The following is a 16,951-nucleotide window of genomic DNA, read 5'->3' on the forward strand; positions in this document are numbered from 1 at the left end:
GCTTTTTCTTTTTGTCTAGTTCAGTATTATTTCTATTTGTTCTAGTCTTTAGAGTCTTCCTTTGATATCTGTTTGTTTCTCTGCTCAGGTACAGAGGAAAGAAGCTGAATGGAGACTCTGTTCAGCTGTTTGAGTTGCAACGTCTATCTCATTTTGTGTCACTATAATCTCATCTGTGCCAGTTCTTGTACTAATTTCTTTGTAGTTCTGACTGCTGTGTCATCAACATGGGAATTGTCCATTCCTCCTACAAATGTCCAAATGTTATTGTCTTTTGAAGCTTCTGGTTTTATGTTTGTGTCTTTACTGGGTCTGTGTATTTCAGATAACACATCAGGTTACACTTTTGCCTTCCACCCCTTTTCCATTAAGTCTTTATGGGGAACAAAGGGTGTTGATGACTGGCAGGCAATAGGGGCAAAGTGAACTAAAAAAAGGGAAAAGCCATGACCAATTATCACAGATTGCATTAGAAAAGGTGCTATGGGCACTGGGGGTCATACTTTCCCTACAATGGTTTGTATTTCTACTTGGATTATAGAGTATTTCTCTCTCCATGTACACATTTTTTCTGATTACCAGTAGTTTGTGCTTACACATATTGTGATTGAACTAGTATAATCATGATCCCTGAATCTAACAGTCCTAGCAATTCCTTCTCTTCTACTACAATGGCACATTTAATGAGTTTACTGACAGCACAATGACAGAATACAGATTCTAGACTCCTCAAAATTAACAGCTCAGCACTATCACTTAATATTAGTACACTTCATAGCACACAGTATTTAACAGCTTGCTGACTAACATTATTAGCTTGTAAAAGTACAGCATTGCTACCATTAGCTGTGCAATACCTCACTACATGGCCTGTTTTAGAACATTAAAACAAAATAGTTCAGATTACAATACTTTTTTGTTTGCTTACATTGAGACATGCTTAAATGAGGGCTTATTACTACCCTTGCTGTAAACAAGTTAGTTCTAGACATTGCAATTTCACTTAACAGTTTACTGAAGTAACTAATTGTTCACAAAACATAAGGTCCCACTGAAATGCACATATTCTTAAGTGGCAATTGACTGCCATTGAAATTTATCAGTAGTTAAAATTTCCAAAAATGTATAGATATTGTTTGCATTTAGCTTCTAACCATAGATTCAAAACATGAATTAAACTCGCCATCTGTAATCTTACCTGTCTGTCCATTAAGAACATCAAGCTATTTTACTTTAATTATGGCCTAAACCTCTTTTTTAGCTTCATATAGTTATATGCATCATTGTCTTGAAGGGTCATACAGGATTTGAGGGGATCTGTAGTCAGATGAGAAGGCAAAATTCTGTCCCATTTGCTTAGAGCCAGCTTTTCTGAGTTGCATGGCTTTCAAAACCTATGCGATAGACCACATCATGTTCTGCTCATATATTCAGAAATGTAGTGGGTTTAGGCTATCCAGCAGAGCAGAGGACTGGTTTACAACTGTGGCTACTTATTCTGCAGAACAAGTAGATGTTGGTCAGTTCTTAACCACATATTAATTACTCAGTGGGTGTGAAAGCATTTACTAGTGGCTCAGTCATTTTTCCATTGTAGGTACTGACAACAGTGGTGATATTACACATGCAGTCAAATGCAGCAGTTCCAGCATACACCAAATTGCAGACCATCTTTACCAGCAACCTTTCTCTCTGGCATAATGATCATGTTGGCTGGTGCAGTACTAACACAAGACTTAGTAACCTTTCTTCTTTTGCCAAGACAGCACCTTCCTGGACTAGCATAAGGTTGCAATACAGTACTGTAAATAACATGATCATATACAGGGCCTAGAGGAGTTAACAATGAAAAATAAATGTAAGCCTCAGTCCTTAGCATTAATAGTCCTATCCTTAAACAGTAATGCATTCACAGCTAGGTGAATTGAAATTGAACATAATTTGCATGCATAAATGTCCTTAATGGCTTTGCTTCCTGACCTGGTGAATGAAAAATAAATGTAAGCCTCAGTCCTTAGCATTAATAGTCATATCTTTAAAGAGTAATGCATTCACAGCTAGGTGAATTACATGAATGCATTGCAGTTAGGACTTTTCCACAGGTTATGGTTTGTAAGGTAACATGTATTTTCCTCCTGTTGAGCCACCAATGTGACAAAAGTAGACTGGAATTAATAATGAAAACTGTCTCTACGGCCAATTCTTACATCTAATATTAGCTTTTGTGAATCTGCCGGCAGCTTAGCTAGATTGAATTTTATAGATAATTCTGTCATCTGTAAATATTAATGTAAACCACCGGCTTGTTGTCTTAAATGGTAAAAATAGTGTTACATGTGGAACTGAAAAATGATGTAACAACATTGCACTCTGCTGTAAGGAAGTTAAGTGAAGAATTTTATGACTGTCTTTGATCTTTAAAGTTGGTTCCGGCCTGTCTAGGTAAAGGAATTCTTGCTATTGTTTTAAGGCCAGAGTAATGGCCAGAATTTGCATGCATAAATGTCCTTAATGGCTTTGCTTCCTGACCTGATGAATGTAGCCTGTTAGGCTGGGAACCCCAGGAAAGTGTGAAGAATGATGTTATGTGAACCAGGAATGTGATTTTAAAAACAGAGAGAATCAGATAGCATTAAGCAGTTTTGTCTTGACTATCCAACTCACAGCACTGTCTTGCTCTATATGTAAGTTTATCTTAGATTTGTGTTTTCTCTTAGAAATAGCTAGAAACTAGAAAGATTAGACTGAGTGTTTTTCTGTGATGTCAGAACTGTACTACTGAATTATTTTAAGTACTTCTCTGTGATCTCTGAACTCTTGACTAGCACTGTGTAGTAAGAAGTATTGTCTTGTGTTTTTATTATTTATTATTAAATATTTTAAAACCTTTCAACTGTGGCTGTTTTGTGTAGAGATAAGTTAAGCTCTAAGAGTACATTGCATGTATATAGTGATCCTGTACCAAGTCACTCTAATAAGCCTTGACTGTTTAGTTATACTACCAATTGGATAACAAGTAACAAATTCACCACCATAACAGGAACAGGCAAGCAAAAACTGAGGGTAATGCTATTTCAAAATGCACTCACTCGAGGCACTCCTTAAAATGGAGAACATCGATATCTGTGCAGTGACTGAGACCTGGTTCAAGGCTCCAGAGAGCCTCCCTGTACTACCAGGCTATAACTCATACCACACATTTCGGCCATGTAACCTGGACCGAAACACCAAAGGTGGGGGTGTGTCCATATTCATTAAGGATATCCACACCTCCAGGCTAGTTGCTTAGCATAATGCATCCGAGGTTATCCAAGTGCAACTAACTCTTGGCAAAACTGCAATCCAAATTGTAGCTTGCTACAGATCCCCCACCATGCCCCAGGATTCCCACTCCTCTTTTCTTAATGTACTGGAAAATATTAGGGTTCAACCAAACACCCTAATAATGGGTGACTTCAACTACCTCACCATTAACTGGGAAAATTACTCATGTACCAACTCCTTAGCGCAATGCTTTCTGGAATTCATAAACTCCAATGCCCTAGATCAACTTATCCACACCCCCACCAGGGGCAACAATATCCTAGACCTAGTCATTACCAACATGAGTGACCGGTGTTCCACACCTGAAGTCAACTCCTCGTTGGTCCGATCCGACCATAAGCTATTAACCCTTGATATCCACATCCCACCCCCACCCCCCATTAAGGAAACCACAGTAAAAAAAATTCTCCAAAGCCAACTTCATGCTTCTTAAGACAGAAGTAGTGAACTTCATGACACCCATGCAGATGGACAATACAGTTACAACTGCTGAATCCTACACAAATGCACTCTATAAGCACTTACATGAGTGCATGGATTGTGCTATCCCAAACAGAACCAAGACGCTATCCTCCAAAAAAAGGAAGCCAATCTGGTGGTCCCCTGCCATAAACAAACTGTACAACAGAAGGAAGAAACTGTTGCAAAAGAGAGTAAAATCCCATGAGTGGAGGAGCTCCCTGGTCAGCCTCAGTAAGAAGCTGAGATCCCTTATAAGATCCTCCATAACTAGCTACGAAAATAAAATTGCCACTAATTCCAGGGACAACCACAAAGCATTATATAGCTATGTCAAGAATCACAATGGCAACACCCAGATCTGCTCTGAGTTACAGCACAAAGGCACAAAAATTAAAGAACCAACTGATATTGCCAACATCCTGGCAGATAGGTTCAGTGCTAACTTTACCCCCCCCCCCACACCCCCTAAAGGGCCCATATCTATACAGGAAGAATGCAGAGTCCCTGTAATCACAACTACGCAGGTGAAAGCTGCACTCTCTAAAGCCAAAAACACAGTATCCATGGGACCGGACAACATCCCAGGCTGCTTTTTACACGAACTTCAGAATGAACTAGCTCCCCACTTAAGCACCATGTTCAATAATAGCCTCGCATCAGGCTTTCTGCCCACTGAATGGCGCACAGCAACAGTTATCCCACTCCACAAAGGGGGAGCCACGACTGATCCCGGGAACTATAGAACTATTAGCCTGACGAGCCTGGTCTGCCAAGCCATGGAACGTATCATCATGGAACTCATAAACAAAGATATTGGTAACCTTCAAACTCTGGATCCCACCCAGTTCGGGTTTGTGAAAGGCAGATCATGCCTCCTGAACCTGATCGACTTCTTTGAGGCAGTCACCAAAGCCGTAGATGAGGGTAAGGTGGTTCACACAGCCTATCTTGACCTCACCAAGGCTTTCGACACCATCCCCCATTCTGGAATTATAGCTAAACTCAATAAACTAGGCATAAATCCCTACGTCACAAGATGGGTTGCCAACTGGCTCACTGACAGAACCCACACTGTAAAAGTTGCAGACTCCAAATCTGACCTCAAACCAGTGACAAGTGGAGTACCACAGGGTTCCGTCCTGGGACCGCTCCTGTTTGGTATCTACTTCTCTGAAGTACAGGCTAACACAGAAGGCCTCTGGCTAACGAAGTTTGCAGATGACTGCAAACTAGGAGCCATAGTCAAGTCCCCAAATGATGTGAACATCCTACAGAAGGGCCTCTCTGAGACAGATGCCTGGTGTCAGAGCTATGGCCTCAAGCTCAATGCCAAAAAGTGCAGTGTCATCCCCTTTGGTAAAAACTCTGTACCCATGAACTACCACATAGGCAGCAATCTACTTAACACCGAATGCTTGATAAGAGACCTTGGGACCCAGGTGAACAGTAGTCTCTCCTTTGATAGTCACATCGCCACAGTAGTCAGGAAGTCCTTCTACATGGCACACCTCATCATAAAAGGGTTCTCATCCAGGAAAAAAGAGGTCATCGTTCCCCTCTACTCGACACTCATTAGACCCACTATAGAGTACAACGCCCCTTTTGGAATGTACCTCACAAGACATCTGCAGCAGCTGGAAAGGCCACAGAAGTACCTCACAAAGAGGATTACTGGACTCAAACAAATGCCCTACACTGACCACCTCAAAAAACTCCAGCTTTACTCCATAGCATATCGCCTGCTCAGAGGTGATCTCTGCCTAACTTATAAAGCTATGTCAAACCCAGAGCTGTTAGACATGCTACACCTAAAGAAATCCCAATCCCTCTGAGCTACACGCTCTAGGGACCTAAACCTTGTCACTACAATAAACAGGACATGCTGGAGGGATAGATTCCTATTCCAGAGACTTCCCATACTCTGGAACAGGCTACCCATCCATGTCAAGCAAAGTTCTTCATTAGCACTCTTTAAGAAAAATCTTGATGAGTGGATGGGAAATAGGAAATACACCCCGAGGATCACTTCTGTGTCTCTGCTCGACAATGGCACAGGAAAATAACTTTCTTGGGTGGCATAAGCCAGGGAACCTTGTTGGCTAGGCTTACGTAGGCCCTTGGGCTGATAGCCTAGTACCTACCTATGAACCTACGAATAATATTGCACAGTTATCGGACACCCTTTTAAGGGCCTTGCAGTAGCTGACAAATATTAGCTGGGTGGTGGCAGTGATTTCTACAGTATAGTCTGGGTAAAAGGGGCACAGCTGGAGAACCTGTGCCAGCCTTTCCCAGGAGTGTCTGTGCGGTTGTATAAACTTATCTCAAAGTGTGTGTGTGTGTGTGTGTGTGTGTGTGTGTGTGTGTGTGTGTGTGTGTGTGTGTGTGTGTGTGTGTGTGTGTGTGCGTGTGTGTGTGTGTGTGTGTGCATGTGTGTGTGTGTATGTGTGTGCCAGCTACTTAGGCAGGGACACGAAGCACTGGTTGGACAGAGGGTGCTGAAGGTTTTAGCTTGCCCACTAGGCTGAGATCTGGACCCTATAGCTGTGCCAGTGGGGAGTCTTAATGGGGACCTGGAGAGCAAGGGAGCAACCAGCTCTGGACTGACTATGATCTCTGTGTGCTCTTAAGGGAAATTGCACTTTACTGTGTGTATTTGTTCTCCTTTCCTCCTATATGAGACACCCCTCACTGATGTTAGTTGTGAGGATTGAGGCTCCTTGATTACTGGACCAGGGCATAGGCATCACATATTAATTGTTTGGCAGTGGTGGGACATCCAGACCAAATATTAATTGGTTGGCAAATACTAATTGGCTTGTAGTGGTGTGGGTGGAGTGAATTCCTGTAGCTTGTGTACAGTGAGCTTTGAAGGTGTTTTGTACTCTAAATCAGCCATGCAGTGAATACTCAGAGTTCAGATCACAACTGTTTTATTTCTTTTGTTAGCTTAGTTAGTCAGGGTGAGCAGGCAGCATGTCAGCAGAGGAGTATGGAAAGCTGACACGGAGCCAGTCGGCAGGGATTGCCAGGCTAGGGGACTGGTGCATGGAATCCCGACTACGGCAGACCTGATTGCAGCCTTGGTTACAGCTGCATCAGAAAACAGTAACCAGGAGGACAATCAGACTGGCAGTGGGGATATAATACCCTTGGAGAATGGACAGCTCAACCTTTCTGCAAAGGACTTAAAAATCCAGCTGGAGCTAAAGAGACCTGAGTTGGAAGCCAGGCATTTGGAGATAGAAGCCGAGAAAAAGGAGTGGCAGATGAGGCATGAGAGGGAAATGCTGACTCTTTGCCAGAGTCATGGAGGTAATGGGGAAGGGAGTAACTGGACCCCAGAAGCACAAAAGGTCAGTAAATTTCTTCTACAATTTAAAAGAGGGGGATAATTTTGATAGCTTTGTTCATATGTTTGAGAGGGTATGCAAACAGTATAGTGTTGACCAAAGGCTCTGGGTATGGTTCCTGACCCCCATACTCCATGGTAAAGCTGTAACTGTTTTGTCAACAATGTTTGATGTTGCATGTTTTGATTATACTGCTGTTAAAAATAACTTGTTGGAATTGTTTAAGCTAACGCCTGAAATGTATAGGAAAACATTTCATGAGCATAGATGCAAAGCAGATGAAAGTGTGTGTGAATATGTTGCTGAACTGAGCACTTATTTCCATAGGTGGGTGAGTGGATGTCAGGTCAAAACTTTTGAAGGGCTGGCAGACCTTTCGGTGAGGGAACAAGCCCTTAGCACTTTACCTGAGGACATGAGGATCTGGTTAGCTGATAGAAAATGTGCTTACTTCAGATGAGTTGGGGAAGAAGGGGGACCTATACCTGGTAAGCAGAGCAGCCCTGCACAGGAAAGGGAACCCAGTACTGCTCATGGGTCTAAAGGAACCCATGGTAGGCAGCACAGACTGCCCAAACAGAATCTGCCAGTAGCAGAGGAAGCCACTAGTCCAGGTACACATCCAGGAGCTAGGTTCATAGATTAGTACTAAGCTAACTGCCCTTGCAAGCCATTTTAAGCCTAGCCAATTATCCCTTGTGAGAATCAAACCCTGCACCTTGTGCTTGCAAGGCAAACACCTTAACCATTAGGCCACCCTCCCATCCCACTGGGTTAAATGTTTTGAATGCAACCAATGGGGATATGTGGCATACAGGTGTCCATGGAGGCAAGGTGGGGAACAAAAGGTGAGGGAGCCAGTAAGTGGGAAAGACAAAATGCAAATAATAGGTTGTCTTAAGACAACAGGGGTACCGAACTATCATCCTGCAGATGTCCTGATAGGGAAGGATTTGGATGAGGCAATACCATATGCTTATGAAGTTACACGCAGTCAGGCTAGGAGACAAGCATGTGGGTCTGGTAGCCTGGGGGAGACCCAGACAGACTGCATACATGCAGCCAGGACTGGTGACATGGTTACTTCAAAGAGGGAGCTACTCTGTAGCAGTGAGGCTGAAGGTGAGCCACAGCTGCTTGGGGGTACTGATGGTCCCTTGGACAGAGTGACTGCAAAGGTAGAGGTGAGTAGTAGTACCCAGGCTGACAGTGAGGCACCAATGTCAGAGGATGCCAGATATCCTGTGGAAGGGGAGCTGGGAAGGGGTACAAGGAGAGAGTTGAGACACGCTCAGCTCTCAGACCCTACATTGCAAGGCCTGAGATGGGTAGCTAGGGAGGCACCTGATTCTCAAGGAAAGGGAGAATCTGTATACTGGACAAAGGGCTACTATACAGAGGGTGGACCCCTGAGGGAGGGCTAGAAGGTGAGAAAGTACAGCAGTTGGTAGTGCCTAGAGCCTACTGTCTGGCACTTCTAGCGATAGCCCATGATATTCCCTTTGCAGGTCATATGGGCATAAAATGTAAAAAGAGGCATATTATGCAGAACTTCCATTGGTCTGAAATTTCCAGAGATGTAACAGGGTACTGCAGGACCTGTGAGCAGTGCCAAAATGTAGGCAAGGCAGGAAACAAGTTGAGAGCTCCTTTGATGCCTAGCTATGGGTATTGTGGGTCCTCTGAGTACCCCAAGTTCCACAGGGAAAACGTACACCCTAGTGGTAGTCAATTATGGTACACAATACCCTGAGGCAGTGGCTTTGTCCTTCATTGAGGCAGAGAAGATGGTAAATGCTTTGTTAGAGATTTTCAGAAGGGTAGGTTTCCAATAAGAAATACTGACTGACATAGGTGCCAATTTGATGTCAGACCTGCTGGCTTGTCTATGGAAGTCCTGTTGGGTGAAGCACATGAAGACCACCCCCTACCATCTCCAGACTAATGGTCTTGTTGAGAAGTTAAACTCTACAATCAAGTCCATGCTACAGGCATTTGTAGATCAGTTTAAGAGGGAGAGGGACAAATATTTGCCCCATCTGTTGTTTGCTTAAAGAAAGGTTCAACGGGAATCCATAGGTTTTTCACCCTTTGAGTTTCTGTATGGGCACAGGGTGAGGGGACCTCTAGATTTAATTCGAGATGAGTGAGAAGGTGAGTGCAAGTCTCATAAGGGGTCTGTTGTGGCATGCGTCCTAAATCTCAGGACAAGGCTCTGGGAACTCATGGGATTGGCCCAGGAGAACCTGGCAGAAGCCCAACAACAGAAAAAGGTGTGGTATGACAGGAATGCTCGAGCTAGAGAGTATGTTGTAGGGCAGCAGGTAATGGTTCTCATTCCTGTCAGACACAACAAGCTGCAAGCAGCTTGGGAGGGACCCTACAAGGTGGTAAGAAAGGTAAGTGATGTTAACTACATGGTGGAACTGCTAGGCAGAAAGCAGGGGCCCAAACTGGACCATGTTAACATGATGAAACTTTACCATGATAGGGAGGCCCTTGTGCTGAGCATGTGTAGTGGATTGCAGGAGGCGTCTGAGGGAGATCTGGGGACTGATCTCTTTAGTGAGGCTCGGGCTGACACCTCAGTGGAAGGGGTAGCAATGTCCCAGCAGCTATCTCCTACCCAGGTTTGAGAAATCCGAGCAGTGTTGCAGGAATTTCGGGACATGTTCACTGGGAAACTACGGTGCAACCACTTGGGGCAGCACCAGATGGATACAGGACCCCAAAGGCCTATAAGGCAGGCCCTTTATAGAGTGCCTGAGAGAGTCAAACAGACTCTGAGGGAGGAGGTACAGGAGATGTTGGAACTAGGGGTGATTCAAGAGTCCAGCAGTCCCTGGGCCTCCCCAGTGGGGCTAGTGCCAAAGAAGGATAGCAGCACCAAGTTCTGTGTGGACTACAGGAAATTAAATAGTCACACAGAGTCAGATGCTTACCCCATGCCTAGCAGAGATGACGCCCTAGAGCAACTGGGTGGGGCTAAGTATCTTACAACCATTGATCTTACCATGGGTTACTGGCAGGTGCCCTTGACTCCCAGTGCTAGAGAGAAGTCAGCCTTTGTGACTCCTTTTGGCTTGTATGAGTTCAAAAAGATGCCCTTTGGGATGAAGAATGCCCCAACAACTTTCCAGAGGCTGGTAGATTGTATCCTAGCAGGAGCAGGAGGGTTTGCCCTTGCTTACCTAGATGATATTGCCATCTACAGCCATTCCTGACCAGAGCACCTTCAGCATGTCAGGGAGGTGCTGGGCAGACTACAGAGAGCAGGGTTGACCATTAAGCCGAGCAAATGTCAGGTGAGTATGGCAGAGGTCTCCTACCTAGGACATAAAGTGGGGAGTGGTAAGATAAGGCCAGAAACTGCCAAAGTGGAAGCCATTCAGGGATGGCCTGCACCTGTTACTAAAAAGCAGGTGAGGGCATTTTTAGGGACAGCAGGGTACTACAGAAAGTTCGTCCCAGTTATAGTAACATAGCTGCTCCCCTCACAGACCTGACAAGGAAGAACAGGCCAGATAAGGTAGTGTGGACCCCAGCATGTGAGCAGGCATTCCAGAAGCTTAAAGAAGCTTTGGGAGGACCCCCTGTGTTAGCCAGTTCAGATTACAGCAGCTTCGAACCATGGGATGGGGGCTATACTTAGCCAGATTTCTTCAGAGGGAGAAGAGAACCCAGTGGTTTATCTCAGTCATAGGCTCCAACCCAGGGAGGAATGCTATGCAGCTGTAGAAAAGGAATATCTAGCCATAGTGTGTGCACTGCAGAAACTTCAGCCTTATCTGTATAGCAGGAAATTCACTGTTATGACAGATCACAACCCCCTAACATGGCTAAACAGAGCCAGCCAGCAAAATGCCAAGTTGCTAAGATGGAGCCTAGGGTTGCAAGCATATGATATGTCAGTGCAGCACCGCAGTGGGATTAGCAATGCCAATGCAGATGGGGTATCAAGACAGGGAATGAACATATAAGTATAGCTCCACTTTTAAAACTAAGAGCAGCTAAGCTATGAGATGAGTCTATGATATATGCATCCTTTTTAAAAAATTTCATATGATTATTATTTATAAAGTGATTTTTATATTCCTCTCCTTTCACATTTTTATATGCTATATTCAATATTATAATGAATTTTACTTGTCATCCAGACATCTACTTTTTTAGGGAAAGAAATTCCACAATAACATCTATTAATGTATTTATTTATTTATTTATATATTTATATATGTATCCATTCATTTTTAACTACTTATTTATACATTTATATAGTCCATTTGGCTTGGATAGAAGATTTATACATAAAGATGGTTTTAACATTTTTTTCTTATAAGCAAGTTTTATTTACACATGTAATTTTAACAAACTGCCACTAGATGGCATTCATTATGGTGGATTTTCTGGTCTATTTAATGTGTCCTTGAAAGTTTTACAAGTTTTATATGTTTTAACTATATTAATACTAAAAAGATTTATAAAATACTTTTTAAACAAAGGTTTCAAAGTGAATACCAATGTGGCTAATTTAATCACATTAAGAATTAACAGAAGGAAAAATGTTTGTTTTAAAATGGGGTTGAACTTTTTTCACTTCTGTTTTCTCCTACCCCTGTTTTAAATTTTACTAATTGATATACTAAATTGAATCAACTAATTAAATAGAAAGGTATAAAAAGCAAAGCTAGGAGGTAGTAAATTATCTGATGAAGTCTGTAATAGGACGAAAACGTATGGAAAGAACAGCGTTTATGCTTTTTCTTGTGGTGGATATTTATTCTTGTTCCAGTTTGTTATTTGTGTCCTGTCAGCGTTTTGTAAGTGGAGTGAGCAAATAAAACTGTGTTTTAACTGAAGACCTCCAGTATTTCCATCTACTTTTTTGGATTACTTTTTTGGAGAATTTTATAGATAATTCTGTCATCTATAAATATCAATGTAAACCACCGGCTTGTTGTCTTAAATGGTAAAAATAGTGTTACACATGGAACTGGAAAATAATGTAACAACAGTGCACTCTGCTGTAAGGAAGCTAAGTCAAGCATTTTATGACTGTCTTTGATCTTTAAAGTTGGCTCTGCCCTGTTTAGGTGAATGAATTCTTGCTATTGTTTTAAGGCCAGAGTAATGCCCAGAATTTGCATGGATAAATGTCCTTAATGGCTTTGCTTCCTGACCTGGTGTGAGCTTATTAAAGAATGTAGCCTGTTAGCGTGGGAACCCCAGGAAAGTGTGAAGAATGGTGTAATGTAAACCAGGAATGTGATTTTTCAAAGCAGAGAGAATCAGGGAGCATTAAATATTTTTGTCTTGACCATCCAACTCACAGCACTGTCTTGCTCTATATGTAAGTTTATCTTAGATTTGTGTTTTCTCTAAGAAATAGCTAGAAACTAGAAATATTACACTAAGTATTTTTCTGTGATGTCAGAACTGCACTACTGAATTATTTTAAGTATTTATCTGTGATCTCTGAACTCTTGACTAGCACTGTATAGTACAAAGTATTGTCTTATGTTTTTATTATTTATTATTAAATATTTTAAAACCTTTCAACTGTGACTGTTTTGTGTATAGATAAGTTAAGCTCTAAGAGTACATTGCATGTATATAGTGATCCTGTACCAAGTCACTCTAATAAGCCTTGACTGTTTAGTTATACTACCAATTGGATAATAATATTGAACAGTAATCGGACACCCTTTTAAGGGCCTTTGAGTAACTGATAAATATTAGCTGGGTGGTGGTAGTGATTTCTACCATATAGTCTGGGTAAAAGGGGCACAGCTGGAGAACCTGTGCCAGCTTTTCCCAGGAGTGTCTATGTGGTTGTATAAACTTATCTCAAAGTATGTGTGTGTGTGTGTGTGTGTGTGTGTGTGTGTGTGTGTGTGTGTGTGTGTGTGTGTGTGTGAGCTACTTGGACAGGGACACGAAGCACTGGTTGGACAGAGAGGGTGTTGGAAGTTTTAGCTTGCTCACTAGGCTGAGATCTGGACCCTATAGCTGTGCCATTGAGGAGTCTTATTGAGGACCTGGAGAGCAAGGAAGCGACCAGCCCCGGACTGTGATCGCTGTGTGCTCTTAAGGGAATTTGGCTTTACTGTGTGTATTTGTTATCTTTTCCTCCCATATGAGATGCCCCTCACTGGTGTTAGTGGTGAGGATTGAGGCTCCTTGATTACTGGGCCAGGGCATGGGCATCACAGCTTTATTTTTCAAAAACAACTGAAAAGAACACATTCTTTGCCTTTAGACATAGGGAAGGGGGAAGAACCAAAACAAGATACACAGTTGACATTCAGGGCTAGCTTTGCTTTAAGGCTTCAATTTGCGCCACAGTGTAGTTCAAAAGGAACAAAATGCACACTCTCTTTAGATTAATGGCAACATAATGCTTCTTTCTTCAGGCTAGAATGCTCCTTCTCCAGCTTCGCTGGGATTAAACCACCACCAGAGTTTTTTCCTACACTAGCATGTTCCTAACTTTTGCATTTCCACTTTTCTATCCAGGTATCTTATCTTAGATTCTGCTACTTCACTTCATAGGAACCTGACAACTAACATTCAGCTGTAGGCAGTTAGCTGCCTAAGAGACAGCTCTCCTGAGTAAAGGAATGTTCTGCATTTCCCTTCAGTAACATATCTCTGGAAAATACCACCCAAGCTGTCATGTATGCAGCAACTAATATCCCTGCTGCCATCAAGTTGCAGTCAAAGTGTCACAATACACATACATGTGAAGCTACCACATCAGGATGGACACTGCCACTGAATAAAATGGAAAATGACTGCAAGAAGAAAATATAGTTATGTCCCAATGCATTAACCTTAGAGTAATATGTGTTCTATAGACAGAAATGGACTCATTGGCACAAAGACATCACATGTATTCATTGAGATATTATTTGCACATAAACATCAAAAATGTGTTCCCAAACAATGAATTCCTAGGTAATTATTTGAACGGTCAGCATTCACAATGCCTGTATGACCACAGCATCAACAGGGGGGCCCTTGGACCAGAACTGTTTGTCTTCCAGAGGGGTCATAATTTTATCAGGCTTTCTTGGTATGGGCTCAATGGAGTCAGGCTTCTTCCATGCCCACCTTGAGACCAATGTGAGAAGCTTGTTGGCAGACGGAATCACCCAAGATGTAGATAGGCTGGTACCAAACACCTTCAGGAGCACAGATTCCTCCAACAAAGGATTGCTGGGCTTCCAGCCACCTCTCTGTTTTAGGATTTTAAGGATGTCTCTGAATGAGACATCTGCAGGAGGTAACCATGGAGATGCTTCACTCTCCTCAAAATCTGTGTCTTCAGTGACAGATTCAGGGGAATCCAGATGCTTACGCTTACATGTCCTCTTCTGAAGGACTCTTCAGTGGGATAATCCTGGGAGGTATCACAAGAGGTAGAAATACCCAATTAGGTGTTCTGAGGTTTTGGTACCGGGTGCCCCTGTGGGAGGGTTAGCTGAGACTCCTGACACAGAGCAGGTGATGATACTGAACTCAAGGGGATAGGACCCATCTGTGTCATGGAACCTGACAGGGCTCTCTCCAAGGCCCTAAAGTCTGACCTTCCCAGAGATGGATAGGAACACAGGTCTGAAAGGAGGGCTTTCTGATCACTGGTCCTACCCTGTACTGAGGAAAGCTGCCTCGAGGCAGAAGTCAGAGCTTAAGTCAACCTTGCTGAAGTTCAAAGGTGCAGAGATGCTCTGAAGCCCTCAGAGTTGACTGAAACACCTCTGATCTGACAGGCTAGAATCAGCTCTAAGAGATAACTGGATCTGATAGCAGGGATGAGCTCATAGCAAACATCTGATCTGAGGATACAGTCATCTTCAAACCCGAAGAAGACAGGCCTGGATGACTCAGATCCAAGGGCTACAAACCCATGAAGGGAGTCAGAGGAGGAAGAGTTAAAGGTGGCATCTTAGATATATGGTCTTCCTGACCCAAAAGGGCAGAAGCCAAAACAACAACTGGAAGGCTCTGCACTGAAAGCATCGGTCTCACTACCCTCTCCATATCTTCTACCTTGAGGCTCCTAGAAGAGTGAGAGGACTGCCTGGAGGGAGAGTCTGGTCTGTAAAGAAAAGGAGAAGGCACCCTTGATGGGACAGGGCCCACAAATGGGGAGTACATTGTCCTAGGCAGTGTATCCAATATTGTAGGAGGATCACCGGTCTTCTGAGCTGATAAATCCTTTGTTTTTGGAGAAATCAGATCCGAAGAAGTTGTCTGATCCAAAGAGGTACTTTTTACTTTTGTCTGAATCAAGTGGGTCAAATCTGGCAATTTAATTTTCTTTTTCTTGGACAGATCCGTAGAAACTATTGGATTCGAAGAAGGCCTTTTTGAAGCTTTCTCCAATGTCTTCAATAAAACTGAAGAAGAGCTTGGAGATGACTTAGGCAACTTTTTGGACATTTCTCCAGAAATGGCATCACTGAAAGAGTATAGTAAAAGGGCCTTCAAGAGCAATTTATTCTTGTATTCTACTGACGCTCAGGGTTTAAAGCCATGACAGATTTCACAACTCTCTTGCAGGTGAAGGGGGCCAAGGCAGTAGACATAAAGAGCGTGCGTGTCAGAAAAGGGAATTTTTTGCCTATATTTCCCACACTTTAAAACCTGCTGGTGCTTGCTGTTTTTCAGCCATTATAACAGCAACTATAATGCTGTACAGGAAAGAATTTAAATAACATGGCAAAAAGACTTAACAACAACAACAAATAAAAGGAAGAAAAACCTTATTATTATATATTTTATATATATATATATATATATATATATATATATATATATATATATATATATGACCGACAGTTTAAAAGCCCGATGCTGAGAACACTGACATGTTAAGGTAAGTGTGCAATAGTGACAGACTTTAGGGTTAGGGGAGGGTTAAGTGAGTTAGGGTTAGGGCGCGGGTTAGGTGAGTGTGCGATAGTGACGGACCTTAGGGTAAGGGTTTGGGTTAAGGTTAGTGCATAGATAGTTGTGTATGTAAGGTTTAGTGTAGGTTTGTAAGGTTTTTGTTGTGCTTGTGTTGTGTTTTTCGGAAAAGGGATTTGTTTTGTTTTGTTGATTGTCGGGATTGTGGTTTGTCGGGCATGTGAAGTTTCATGCTTTTAAACTGTCGGTCATCTCAGTTGTCGATCTTCCGGTCTCGGTGTTCTCGTCGTCGGTGTTTTAAAGTAGACATATATATATATATATATATATATATATATATATATATATATATATATATATATACACACACACATACATATACATGGGTCTACTTCACTTCACCAAAATCACATTTCACTGACATTCATTTCACGGACACCAAATCACCTAAAGTTTAAATTACTGAAAATTCATTTCAGTGAATCTCATTTCACAGAATTGTAAGCTATAGACTTGATGTGGCAGTTTATAGAGTACTGTGGGGCAAGTAAAGGGTATATGCCCTTATTCCCACTGTAGTGCGACCTGGAGTTAGTATATATATATAGCTAGGGGGGTGTGGGGGGCATACCCCCCATGTTGGGGGATGTGGGGGTTGTAGACCCCACTTAGTTTGGTTTTATATTGTCTGGTTTCTGTTAAGAGGATAAACAAGTAGCTTTTAAGTTGTGGAAAGATGTAGGCTTTGTTTTGTGAGTTTGTCTATGGTTTCTGATTTAGTCTTGTGAAATGTAACATTGTAAGCTGTCAGTGAAATGAGATTCAGTGAAGTGAAATTTTCACTGTTGTGAACTTTAGGTGATTTGGTCTCAGTAAAATGAATTTCAGTGAAATGGGAT

Source organism: Protopterus annectens, chromosome 5.part1, assembly GCF_019279795.1.
Source record: "Protopterus annectens isolate FY-2018-M chromosome 5.part1, PAN1.0, whole genome shotgun sequence".
NCBI classification, from domain to species: domain Eukaryota; kingdom Metazoa; phylum Chordata; order Ceratodontiformes; family Protopteridae; genus Protopterus; species Protopterus annectens.